The sequence below is a fragment of the Leptopilina heterotoma genome, unplaced genomic scaffold, assembly GCF_015476425.1.
Source record: "Leptopilina heterotoma isolate Lh14 unplaced genomic scaffold, ASM1547642v1 Lhet_7, whole genome shotgun sequence".
Classification (NCBI taxonomy): Eukaryota; Metazoa; Arthropoda; class Insecta; order Hymenoptera; family Figitidae; genus Leptopilina; species Leptopilina heterotoma.
In genome coordinates, this window is record NW_025111161.1 from 385,154 (window position 1) to 397,976 (window position 12,823).

General features: G+C 22.2%; 1 protein-coding gene across 7 annotated transcripts in view; it reads right to left on the reverse strand.

Annotated features, from left to right (window-relative positions):
- Positions 1-12,823, reverse strand: part of LOC122510525 (synaptotagmin-7) — a 405,459-nt gene that overhangs the window by 149,861 nt on the left and 242,775 nt on the right. The gene's annotated exons all lie outside the window — the stretch shown is intronic.

A 12,823-nucleotide genomic window follows, 5' to 3' on the forward strand; every position in this document is an offset into this window, starting at 1 on the left:
CGAATAAAAGAAATGATTTTTATTATTTTTGGAAAAAAATTTTTTTTGGTTTGAAAATTCTAAAAAAAAAACATTCAATTTTTATATATGTAAATTCACTTAGATATTTATTTTTAACTAACTAATTTCAGATCGTAATTATATCATCATTTTTTGTATTTTATACTTTTTATTTTTAAAAAATATGACTTAAAATTAATTAGAAACATAAAGAAGAAGTGAATGAAAATTTAAATATTTCATTTTTTATTTATTACATTTATTTTATTTTATAATTTATTTATTTAGGGGGGGGGGGCGTTCAAAAACCATGAGTTTCAATTTAAATACTGTTCTTCATTAGTTTTGAGAAATAATTATTCAGAAATCTTTGTAGAAACAATTTTGAATATAAATAAAGCATTCCTCTCTGAGATGCGAGTTCAAAGTAAATATAATTGTTGCTTTTGACTCATTTAGTGTTATAGATAATACAAAATTTGTGTATCTCAATGTGAATTAATAATAACCATCCGTCTAAAGTTAGAGATACGATAATCCAATTATTATTTGAAACTTGACATCAAATTTAAGTTAACCCGAATTTTAATGAAAATCACTCACAACTTTCAGTATAATGTAAACTAGTTCAAAGTTTTTCGTATGAAAAATATTTTTTTTTACTTTCATGTATTTTTATTCAATTATAATTTAAATGCTTTAGGAAAAAAACTAGTTGCAATAAATTTTTAAATATAAGGATAAATATTTAATTAAAATTTATATTATTTCTCTTAAAAAGAAAAGAATAAAGAAAACGCTGTTAAATTGAAGCTTTGAATCTCTAAAGTAGTCCTCTAATTACGTATAATGAAAAAAAGAAAGATAGAAGTTGAATGAAGAATATAAGATAAAACAGATTTCGTTCCCTTTTTCTCGTTAGTGAACGACCTTTTGATTCTTTTAAGCGTAATAATATGAGGGAGAGGAGAAAAGTTTCTTTGCATGTTAATCATAAATAATGTTATGTAAAACTAGTGATTTCCAATCGTTTTGTAATTATATCAGAATAAAGAAATCGAATTTTTTTCGGAGCAGGTCTTTGGAGAGACGAGCAAAGGTAAACTTTCCTCTGAAATGTAAATGTATGGACAAAGATATTCCATCCCTTTGGAAGTAGTGAAAAAAACCTATGTTAACTGGACTCAATAGAATATTTAAAACATAAGTTTTTCGAGTTGAATATAAAGATTCTTTATGCGATAAAAATAAAAAATTTCTGACTTTGAGTGATGTTCTGCATTGATTTAAAAGGAACTTTTAAATTTAAAAATTGTTTGAATTTGTAATGGAAAAAAAGTGAAAAGTTAATAAGTTAGAAATTTCTACCCGAATCACTTTATTATTTAAAAAGCATGTTGTTATTCGAAATTATTTTCCAGTTTGCAGCTTTGGATTTAACTCTACACACATCAAGAAAAGCGAGGTAAACGGATTTATTTTAATTCCCCGGAGATCAAAATTTTGATCCTTTCTTTTATCTGTTATGTTTTCATCCGACCAACGCTTGTTCCACTTCATTTTTGTAGGACTCTTTTTGTTTAGTAATTTACACTATCAAGTGTTTCATGTGTGCTATTTTTTTTGCGGGAAATTTTATTATTATACACATTAGGGAGATTCAGAGAAAGTTTTTTTTAATTACAAGTAGCGCTCACAGAGATATTTTTTTAAAAATGAAAACATGTTTTTGTTGAGAAAAAGATTAATTTATTACGGGTAAAAATTAAAATTACTTTTATGTAAAATGTGTTTGATTTATATATTTTTGAATTAAAAAATAATAGATTAGGACACAGGATTTTCAACAAAAATTTGCTATTGAATTTTCGAAATCGAAATATGATTTTCTCTAATAAAGGGAGATTGTCAAGAAACAGTCTACAATGAACAGCAAGAAATAAAAAATTATACACCTTATACGAGGATTTATAAGCACAAAAAGTTGTGGAGTCTACAATGAACAGCAAGAAATAAAAAATTATACACCTTATACGAGGATTTATAAGCACAAAAAGTTGTGGAGCAAAACCTGCAAACCTCTCCCGTATATTATTAAATAAGAAGTAATTAATTAACCACAAAATAGTAAAGTAACGAAATTTGAAAATTCTGATATTTAACAATTCATTGGAACGGAAAAAATTCGATATGATCTGAATCTACTGGCACTATTGGTCTTATAGACGAAAGTCTTGAAAAACTTTTAGGAGTTTCAGGCTTCTCTGCTGGAACAGGTGTAGCACAAGCCAGTTTATGAAGCAATAAAAGATTGAAATCTTAGAAAACTTGTAATATCCATTTGTTTTGATACAACTTGAAGCAACACTATATTCTGTTAGCTGGCGCATGTACAAAAAAGTTGTAACAAAAAATGAGAGAGAAAAAAAACTTTTTCCTCTTGCATGTAAACATCACATTCATGAACTCATTGTGAAATCTGCATTTGATTTATTGTTTGGACCAACAAATGCACCAGTTATTATACTCTTGAAAAGGTTTAACTTTAAACAATTTGAAATTGTTTGTACAGACCGGAAAGAACATCAAAGTGCTATGACCTATGACAAATGAAAAATTGTTTTGCTCCCTTTAGAAAATGCAATTGCATTTATTAAAAATCAATTATCGACATTTCTACTCCGAAGTAATAAGAATTACTCTTTCTGATTCTGGCATTTCTCGATCTGTCTTCAATAATTTATATTTATCTGTAAAAGAAATATCAAGTCCACAATAACCATTTTTGTTTTAATAAAAAATAAAACTAAATATACAGAATAATGTAAGTAATTAAGGTACATACTAAAATACAGAGAAAAAATTTCGTATCCAAAATAGTTTATTTATTAATAAAATCCGAAATTTACTAATTACAACAGCTTTAAATTCAAAGTGAAAAAAAAACGTATTTACTGAATGTTTTAATAAAGTACGATTTGTTTAATTAAAATTTAATGAAAAAAATGCAAATTTATAGCCAACGAGTGTTTTGACGTGTGACCTTAATTACATTTGGAGAGTTCAATGCGGGTTTGTTTAAATTTTGAAATTAGTTGGGGAACCCCCATAAACTACGATTAGAATACCCTATTGTTGAATGAAATTGTGTATCACGGATCGTTTCCGTTTACGATTACGTGTTAGTGCACATATTTTCTGATACTATCGAGTTCTGATTGCAGTCGCGCATAGAACAATTTAAACTAAACCTTGTTAAATATGTAGATTATAATCCCACTAACTCATAATTTCCTTCTTTGATTAAATTAAAGGGCTGATTCAACACTATTCCTATCGAGGATAAAACTTATTAATTAGACCGATTTATATTCCATTCAATTAACGTGCGGTCTGTTTAATTATGTAAATCTAGTGCAAAAAATTTTTTTTACGATTCATCGAAAAAATTTAGTCTCTCTCTCTCTCTCTCTTATCTGCAAAACTTTGAAATCTGTGGTAGCCTTGACATATAATTTTACATTGAAAGAAATAATCGTAGGATACTTGCATAATTAAATGTGGACTTTTGAAAATTTTTGATATCATGGATTTATAAGATAAGAATTCCTGCGCATTGTGATGAAATTTATTATATTTGAATTGATTTTATAGACACAGTAAATCGTGAGGTATTAAAAAGAGTTGCAGATGAAATTAACAAAAAAAAAAATAATCAATTTTGGTGTTATTTTTTACAATGAATGAAATTTTAGTTCATTAAATTTTTTTATAACTATAAAACATGAAGATATCGATAACTCCGAGTCTTCGACTCGGAGTAATCGGTTTCTTCATATTTTATAATAATTACAGATGTTCAAGTAATAAAATCATTATTTTATATTATAAGAATATTATACTTCTTCAAAATTATTTTCATTATTTCAATTCAATTATTATTTTCAAAAATTTTTAACTACAATTTTACTTTATATCAATTATTCTTAATAATTTTCGAAAAAGTTCTTTGGCAATTTTCAAATCTATTTGCTTACAATATTCAATTTCACGAAATTTCAATTATTCCTAAATTCTTTAATTAAATGCATTTTAGAAAATAAAAACTTCAAATAATATAAAAGAAAATTCAATTAAACCTTTTCAAAAAAATTAATTTCAAAACTCAATTATTTCTAAAAATTCACGTTATATTGCTTTTAATATTCAATTATAATCTAAAACTTTAACTGAAATTTATTTTTATAAAATGAATGTCAATTTTTATTAGAAAATTCTGCAAGAATTTAATTATTTAAATGCAAAAGTAAATAATTTATTGAATAATTGAATATCTCTAAAAATTCAATTCTCATAAAGAATTTTAGTAACAAATTTTTAAATAATTGAATTCTTTTGTCGAATTTTTGTTAAAACTTGCATGAACATAATTTCTTTTTTCAAGAAATTCAATTATAATTGTACGAAAAATAATTGAAACGCTGCGATGAGTTTTATGAGAATTTTCAAAATTCATTCGTTTAGAATTCAATTTTACAAAATTTCAATTATTCGGAAGTTTTGCAATTAAATATATATTGAAAAATAAAAATTTGAAATAATTTCAATAAAAATCCTATTAAACTTTTAAAAAGAATAAATTCTACAGATTTTTTGTCAAAAATATGAAAAATTAAGAATTTCAATGATTTTAATTTAAAACTGTTTCAAAATTTAATTACTTCTAAAAATCCACGTTATAATGCTTTTAATATTTAATTATAATTTAAAATTTTAACTGAAATTCATTTTTAAAACCATTTTTATTAGTAAATTCTACGAGAATTCAATTATTTAAATACAAAAATAAATAATTTATTGAATAATTAATTACCTATTTCTTAAAATTGAATTCTCATAAAGAATTTTGTAAATAATAGAATTCATATAAAATTGAGGAACATTTTTGAAAATAATTAAAAGTTTGACATAAATGTTAATAAAATTTTTTTAAAAATTGAATTTTGACAAGACTTTTGTTAAAAATTTAAAAAATAATTGAATTTTGAAAAAGAATTTGATTACTTTTGAAAATAATTGAATTTATGCAATTATTTATAATTTTTCCAAAATTCAATTAAAATTTTTAAAAACCTACGTAATATTTAAAATTTCTAATGCAATTTTTAAATCCATTTTTATTGAAAAATTCTACGAGAATTCAATTATTTAAATGCAAAAATAAATAATTTATTAAATAATTAAATATCTATTTCTTAAAATTGAATTCTCATAAAGAATTTTGTGAATAATGAAATTCATATGAAATTGAGAAACATTTTTGAAAATAATTGAAAGTTTGACATAAATTTTATTAAAAAATTTAAAAAAATTAAATTTTGACAAGAATTTTGTTAAAAATTTTAAAAATAATTGAATTTTGGAAAAGAATTTGACTACTTTTGAAAATAATTGAATTTATGCAATAATTTATAATTTTTCCAAAATACAATTAAAATTTTTAAAAACCTAACTAATCTTTAAAATTTCTAATGAAATTTTTAAATCAATTTTTATTGAAAAATTCTACGAGAATTCAATTATTTAAATGCAAAAACAAATAATTTATTAAATAATTAAATACCTATTTCTTAAAATTGAATTCATTTTTAAAACAATTTTTATTAGTAAATTCTACGAGAATTCAATTATTTAAATGCAAAAATAAATAATTTATTAATTTCATGTTTCTTTAAATTAAATTCTCATAAAAAATGTTATCAACAAATTTTTGTAATCATTAAATTCTTTGGACGAATTTTAATAAAATTTTTAAGAATAATTAGGTACATTTTTCGAGGAATTTGATTAAAATTGGATTAAAAATAATTGAAATTCTACAATGAGTTTTATTATTTATGAAAATAATTGAATTCCTTAAAGAATTTTATTATTTATAAAAATAATTGAATCCCTTGTAAAAATGTTATTATTTATAAAAATAATTGAATTATTGTGAAGAAATTTATAAAAAAAAAATTTGTAAATAATTGAATTGCTGTAAAAATTTTTATTATTTGTAAAAATAATTGAATGTTTGCGTAGAATTTTATTCAAATTTTTTTTAATAATGGAATTCTTTTGGAAAATTTTATTGAAATAGTAGATATTGAAAATTATTGAATTTTAGAAAACTTTTGAAAATAATTGACACTTTGACAAGAATTTGATTAAAATTTTGTAAAATAATTGAATATCAGAGAAGAATTTTATTATTTATAAAGAGAATTGAAATTTTGACGAGAATTTTTAAAAAGTTTTGAACACAATTGAACATAGTGACTATGTTACTAAGTTAGTTAGTAAGTTAGTAACTAACTTACTAACATACTATTCTCCCTGGAGAAGCTAAATTCGTTGAATTTTTACAAATCGTTGACTTTGGTGTTTTATTTAAAGTAAAATTTCATTCATAGTTAAAAATAACACCAGAATATATTATTTTAATCCTTTCTGGTGTTAATTTAATCGTAGATGGATTAAACTGTTGCAGATTATTTTAATTCTTAGATATCAACATATTTTTATTATTTTATTATTATATAATTATATTCTTATATAAAATTTATGTTATAATGAATTAAAAAAAATGAAAAAAAAATTCTTTAATCTAATACATTATAATATTGCGAGGGATTTCATTGTTGAATATTAATTCAATATCTTGCCCAATTGTCCTATTTCCGTAATCTCTTGAATTATTTCCTATATTAGAAAGCATCATTCGCTCATTTAAATTAATTTTAAAATGCAGCACTAATAAAGACTATCTTAAGACAATTTCTTTTTAGATTACAGGGCAGACAAACGATATGAGCTTAAATAATTATACATCTTTATATATATATACACTTTGTGGTTCAACTAAAGCTGAAATTGAACAAAAAGTATCCACCCCTCTGACTATAAATATAGTGGCAAAGTTCTTAATTGGTATCATTAAGCGGTAACTTCAACAACAGGAATTTCGAATTTTGTTGCGGTCTGTCTGACCAAAACGACTTTACTCCACTGCGAGCATTTCGTCTTTCTCATTCCGTATATGCCGCCCCGTCTTAGCCAAAAGTACTTATCTAATAAATCGCCTTTAATAGTCAAAGACCACTGAATATCTATAATCCCATGAGCCTTTAAATAGTATCTGACATTTTCTCCCCCAAATTGCACAAGTTTAGACGGAAATTATGAACCCTCCTATATTTTTAAGTATATAGTTTACTAGAATTTATGAAAACTGCATAGTAATTCGAAAACTAATAGATAGTCTAATGTACTGTTAACCACATTTTTACCACCCATTAAGAATGATGATAATAATAAAAAAAAATCCAAGACCAAAATGTAAAAATGATAATAATAGGAATAGCCCTTAAAATAAGTTAATCCTAGAAAGATTATACTTAATTATAGATATAAACTAGCTGACTTCTCACTCACTCGCTCACAAACAAAATAGGTATATTTTTTATTTGTTAATAATTTTTTTTTAATTTTCTAACTTCCAATATTATTTTATTATAAGAAAAAATATTTTCGATTTGTCAAATAATATTTTTTGAAGAGGAAAAATCAAAAGCATACATAGAAACTAATTTCAATTTGCGGACAGAATGAATGAAAGAATACGGAGATTAATATAGTTAATAATAATAATTTCAAGAAAAATGCTGAGAACTCAAAAAAGTGGGATAATACAAAAGAAATTAAAATACAGGAAATCTCTTTTTTTCTAACTCAAAAAAATGGTTAAATTTTAACCTACTTTTAAGGCTCATTATTTTATGTGAGTGCAATATTGTGGTCCATCGATCTGAGCACTTGCAGTTTATTTCGAGGCGATTGAGTCTAAAAGCCTTTTTGTTTATTATCCGACGTTATACTCTCGCAATTAAAAAGAATGCTTTAACCAAAATTTTCCATTCAGTCGATATATATATATATATATATATATATATATATTGAAAGGGATTCAATTAACAATTACATCAATTAGAAAAATTTTCTATATATATAAGCTCGACACATATGGTTCGTGTGCAAACAAAGGGGATTAAAAAAATGTCGACTAAGCAATTTTTTTCTTTTTTTTCTTTTTTTTTTCTTTATTTATTTTTTTGGTTTTTCTATTGTGATGCGAACACGTTTTTCTTTATTTACTGTTTCACCATATAAAGTTGTGAAATTGACATTAGGTATTGACGAATTTTTATTTTTCAGGTTTGAAACACGCGAACTTTTTCCTCTCAACATTTTTCTTTTCAGTTTCCCAACATTTGAAAGCGCTCTATATATGTGCATTGAAGTTATGAATAATAGAGGTACGTGAAAATAATAAAAATTTACCATTGAATATGTCATGCGGAAAATTGGTAATTGAATAAAATTAAACAATTATTAGAACGATGATAAAATAAATAAAATTAAAAACTTTTAAAATCAGATAAATTATTATAACGTTTTTTCCAGCAAAAATTCGTTTGAGATCAATTTAAAAAAAAAATGAAAAATTAATTTTTTAATAGGTATAGTTTTTCTCGGCTGTCAATTTAAATTTATTTATAAAAACGTATTTATTGGGTTAAAACAATTTAAATGATATAATTTTTATAAGTTTTTTTTATAAATTTATAAAGTTCAAATTAATTTCAAAAGGTTAAATCAATATTTTTATTTTTTGACAAAAAAAAAATCTTTCGTAAAAACTTTTTTTTAAATCTTATTAATTAATAACAATTGTTAAAATGAACTCTTGAAATGTCTACACATTCATTTGGTAATAGTTTTTTTTTATTTGTTGATATTCTTTTAATCGATTATCGTTTTTTTTATTTTTTTTTTAGTTTTTAAAATTTTATTCTTTTCAATTTTTAATGTATTTAACGTGATTTTTCACTTTTTTCCGAATTTAAACAAAAAATTAACATAATTCGAGTAACTTTCGGTTTAGTATTTAGTACAATCCTCCAGAGTTATATTTTTCTTTATATTCTTAAAATCGTTACCGATGAAGAAAATTTTAATTGGCAAAAAAGAATTCTACAGCAAAAAAAAAAAAAAAAAAAAAACAGTATTTAATGAGATTTGATATGAAAACAAGGAGAGACGAAGTTAATAGTTTAAAATTCCCCACAGAAGCTATAAGCTTTTTTTTCCTTTACGTCGTAGACAGAAAAAAAATATTCGAAAAAAAAACTTGTTGGAATATTCCAGTGGAAGAATTTAGTATTCAACTCAAATGTTTTAAGAAGATCCTAGGAAATAGGTAAATGTCCGCCTGGATTTGAATGAACCAAAGAAATGTTCCCGGATCATCATCATTATAAGTAAAGGTTAGTTGAAAAACACATGAGCGTGGAATAAGAAAACCCAGGTGAAGGAGAATAAGAAACTAAGTAAAGTGATATTCGTGAGATTTTTTCAGCGGATCGTGAAGAGAAATTCAAAGAGTATTTCGAGTGTGAATTCGAGCAGAAAAATTTTATTTTTCTAAAATTTTGAACATTTAAATTATCCAAGTTTATTTATTTATTCTTCAAATTCAAAATTTATTGTAATAATAGTGTGTCAAATATATTTAAAAAAAAATCTTTTATTTTTTGTTATATTTTTTCTCTAAATTTTTGTTTTTACTTTTTATATAAAATGTCAGTAATTTTTAAAAATATTTACATTATTCAAAAATTTAGTTTATTCAAACGTTCACCAAATTAAAGTCCACAACGTTGATCAACGAAAGTTTCAATAAATTGAACAATTTTTCAAAAGTTAATAAATTATTTTTTTAAAAAAATGAGATAAACACATATTCAAAATATTAAAATCCTTAAAAATCGATTTATCACTTTTTAATTCAAGAAAAAAAATTTATTTCTAAAAAATTTTCAATTTAAAAAATATTTTTGGCTATAACATTGATAGCTTTTAATTTTTTTATTAGAAAAAATTACCAAAACCTTTAAATTCCTTTATTACAATAGACTTTAATTACAAACAGAGCGATTTAAATATAAAAAATATTCAAAAATGAATAATTTATTACAATTTTTCTACATTAAAGTTAATTTTAATGGTTATGTGAAAATTGTCATTTGTTTAAATTTCTCAAAATGACAAAATTTCGATTTATCATGTTTTAAAAACTTACTCATCAATTATTCAAAAATAACGCACCAATATTGTCAAAAAAAATTAATAAAAAAAGTATAAAAAAGGTGGATTTTTATTTTTGTTTTGAGAATAATTTTATGTTATATAAATTTTTATTATATAAAAAAATAATAAATAATAATAAATAAAATATTTTAAAATGAATATTCAGAAACATTTAAAAAAAAATTTTTTCGTTGATCAACGTTGTGGACTTTAACTTCGTGAACGTTCAAAATTAATAAATCTCTTTTTTTTTATCGGTAGGATTTTTTTAATTTTTTCTAGAGTTTGCGTTAATAATTAATAAAAATTAAAAATTTGAAAGATATAATACTACTTTTGTTTTAAAATCCCGTGAATTTTACTATACCAAAAGTAAATTTTAGTATAAACAGCAATAAAATTTTTTCGACCTTAGTAGAGTTTCCACTAAAAATAGTAAAATTTATTCGTAAAAATTATTATTTCCCGAATAATTTGTATTATTTCGGAAGAAATTTTCTTTAAATAAAAGTTGAAAGAACTTACTTTATATGAAAAAAAAAATTGTTTGATTCAAATAACGAGTTACTTGTCCATTTTCAAATAAATATTTACTTAAATTAAATAATTTTTACTTAAATAAATCAAATAAATTGTATTTGAACCAATAATTTCAGTACTTTAAGCAAATACCATTTAATCGATTTAAATAAAAATTATTTATTACAAGTAAATATTTCTTTAATAATACACACGTAATCGGTTATTTGAATCAAATATTTCTTTCAGTGCAGAAATAATAAAATTTACTCTGAAAATAAATATTTTTTTTATAACTGTAAGTGACTGTTAGAAATTTAATGTTAATTTTTCGACCGTTTTTCTTTTAAAATATTAAATAAATTAAGCTTCGTAGTTTTTTGCAAATTACTTTAAAATATCATGTAGGAAGGGTAATGAGATGGAAAAGTTTTAATATTTCAAAAATTAATTATTATAAGAAATTAGAAATTTATTTTAAATTAATAATTTTATTTAATTAAAATTGGTAAAAAATAAAATTAAAAATGTCCGTCACAACTGATAATTTACCATTTTTTTATAATAATTAACTTTAAAAATGTTAAAACTTTTGCACATCACTACTATGCTTCTTTTTGCTTAATTTAGCATAATCAGCTTAATTTATTTATTAATTTTTAAGCTTTATTTAATTTAAATTTTTAAGTTTTAAAAAAATTTTTATTTATTTATTTATTAAGCGAAAAATGCTCGAAAAATTAACATTAAAGATCTAACAGTCACATGCGGTTAATACCAAATTCTACTAAGATGGAATAATTAAAAAAAATTTTATACAAAATTTATACAATTTTCTGTTAAAAATCGTTATTTTAAGAGTAAATTTTAATAAATATTAATAAAATTTACTTTTCACTTATGAAACTTGGAAAATTTATTCTGAAATTACTGCAAGTTGACAGAAATTCCAAACAGTTTGGATTTTTTACTTTTAGTGAAGAAGAAGTTATTTTATATTATCTCTCAATTTGAATCAATGAAATTCCACTGAAAATCAGTCAAATTTAACTGATTTAGTTTTAGACTGTTTGTTATCTTGAATTAAAAAATATTGTAAATTACAAAACTGAAAAAATAAATATAAAAAGATTTTTTTTCAAAAGAATAAAATTTGTCCATAGAACATTTTTTTCTAACTTACAAAAAATGACAATTTTCGTATGTTTTTCTTCAAAAAAAAGAAGGGGAAAGAGGATAAGAAGGGAACTAATATTCTGATCAATTTTCTATAAAAAAAGTAAAAAGGGAAATAAGGTATTATGTAAAAAGAGAACTAAATTGTGATCCATGTGATTTATATAAAACTATTATGACATTTATATTAATTTTAGAAACTTCTAAAACACTTCAAGTACGCTAAATTTTTTCAGATAAATTTTTTTCATTTGAATTTTCCCAGAATTTTTTTTTTTTTTTTTTTTTTTTTTTTTTTTTTTTTTTAATTGTTGAAATAACAGTTTAAGGAAATTGAAGCTTTTTTAAGTAAGTTTTTTTTTAACAATTATTTACTCATTTATAATTATATTTTATAATAATATTTATTTATAATAATTATTTAATTATTTATTTAATTGAATTATAATTAATAATTTCGTATTATTGATCTGAATTATTATTAATTTTCAAAATTGTAAAACTCGAATAATATATAAATGTAAGCCGCAAAATTTTCTACACGGACAGATTTTAACCTAAAATAAATATTTTAATCTGGAAATTCTACTATAATACGAACAGATTCGTCTCGTATTGTTTGTGCAATATTCCAAAGAATTTCCGACAGTCGAATCGGAAGTGAAATTAGAATTCCTTCGACGAACTCAGGGAAATCTTATGTAACTTTAATGGAATTTTCCTGATAAATAGTTAGAGTATTTAAATTTATTTATTTCAAAACTGAATTTGCAATCTCTACAATTTTCCCAAACGAATTCTTTTATTAAAATTATACGTTTTTCAATGATTTAATATCAGTTTTTTTTTTTTTTTTTTTTTTTTTTTTTTTTTTTGTATAAGTATGAAAACGTTGCATTGCAACAATTTTGAGACAAAAAAACGTGTCAAAATTGAT